This window comes from Myotis davidii, unplaced genomic scaffold (assembly GCF_000327345.1).
Source record: "Myotis davidii unplaced genomic scaffold, ASM32734v1 scaffold343, whole genome shotgun sequence".
Taxonomy (NCBI): Eukaryota; Metazoa; Chordata; class Mammalia; order Chiroptera; family Vespertilionidae; genus Myotis; species Myotis davidii.
The window spans coordinates 214,371-216,010 of NW_006293809.1; positions in this window are offsets into that span (position 1 = coordinate 214,371).

Genomic DNA, 1,640 nt, shown 5'->3' on the forward strand with positions numbered 1-1,640 from the left:
TTTTCTGTCCTTCTAGGTGTAGAATTTACAGTCAGCCAGGCTTCCTGTGGTTCTGGATGCTGTCCGTATATTGTTTCTGAGGTATTATTCAATTGTTGTGTGCGGCAGCAATTTCCCGGTGTTTATCTATGCCGCCATCTTAGTTTCTCCCCGTGTCTCAACTTTATACCAGAAAGGAAGACACGCAGAGCATCCTTGCAGCTTATGTCCTTGTTCCAGCAAAACTCTGCAGAAACTGTGTTTCAGTGAGGAGCAGCCCCCTGCATGGAACCGGTGTCCGCACACTTGGGGAAGGCCTTGGCCCTCAGGCAGACATTTGGAAATGCCCGGGGCACTCATGTGCGGAGCAGGGCGTGTGTGTGTGTGTGTGTGTGCATGTGTGTGTGTGTGTGTGCTGGCAGCTAAAGGTGAGACCAGGAATGCTGCTCACACGCACAGGGCACAGGGCAGTCTCACCACAGTGTGGGGCCCCCAGATGCCATCATGCAGGTGGAGAAGCCCCAGGAGAACTGAAGCCTGCTAGACAAGCAGGCCCGTGTGTGCGGGATTTCACTCCCTTGCTATGTCCCTGCCTGTGAACTCCTGATATTTCACATTAGCATTTGAATGCTTCCAACAATGTTCACTGAGTGCCCATCAGGCCCTGGGCACTGTTTTGGGCTCTGCAGGTGCAGCAGGGAACACGATTAGGCCTGTCTGTGTGGAGCCCTCGTCTGCAGGGAGCGCTTTTCTCCGGTGGGAACTCCTCTGTCTATCGCTTTGTAACGTGCCTCCGGTTCGTTTCAGTCAGGTTCCTCTGACCCCCTGCTCCTCTGCCTGGGCGGCGCGAACTGGGTGCTGCAAGTGCTCAGGGGTTAGGATTCCGCAGGAAGCCTTCTCTGGAAGCCCGGAGACATCCAGCAGAGTGGGAGGAATGTGGGTTCTGGAGTCAGATGGAAGCACAGTCAAACAGCGGCTCGGCTCTTTAGGAAGCTGTGTACCTCTCATCTCTCGGTGCCTCACCCTTTTCATCTGTAACTGGGGCTAATAATTATGCCTATTGCTGAGTTGTGTCACTTTGGGATGTCAGCCAGGGTCAGAGGCCCCCGGGGTTACCCTGAGGCAAGAGTTGGGGAGCATCATAAGGTATAGGCCAGAGAGTCATGAGCCTCCCTCTCTCTCTCTTTTCCTTAAGCCACTTTGAGCTTCAGTCCCTTGCAACTCCTAGACAGAATCTTGACAGCTATATCCAGTTTCAAATTTATTTTTCTGTGCCATATACTTTAATGCAATTTCTTGTTCATTTAAAAATAAGCTTGGTACAATACGTCTGGTTCTGAAAGCATCGGGTGTTCTGACCAGAGTGAAGGGAAAACAGCAGGGTTGAGCCTGGTCTTAATTTGCCTTGATGAGCAACGGCGTTGGCAGCATTGGCAACTGAGACGTGGTAGTTCTTTGCTTTGACTAATTGAAATGGGAACGGATTCTGGCCTTAGCAATTTTCATTTCCCTGGGGATCTTGATCTTTTAAACTTTTCTCTCTGTTCTAGGTTGTTCAAATAAAGGCTCTTTTGGAGTTGAAACAAACTTCAGTTCTGATATGACATCAGTTCTGTCTGTCCATTAACAGTGGGGTGGAAGGGTTGTAGCAGGATAGTCCC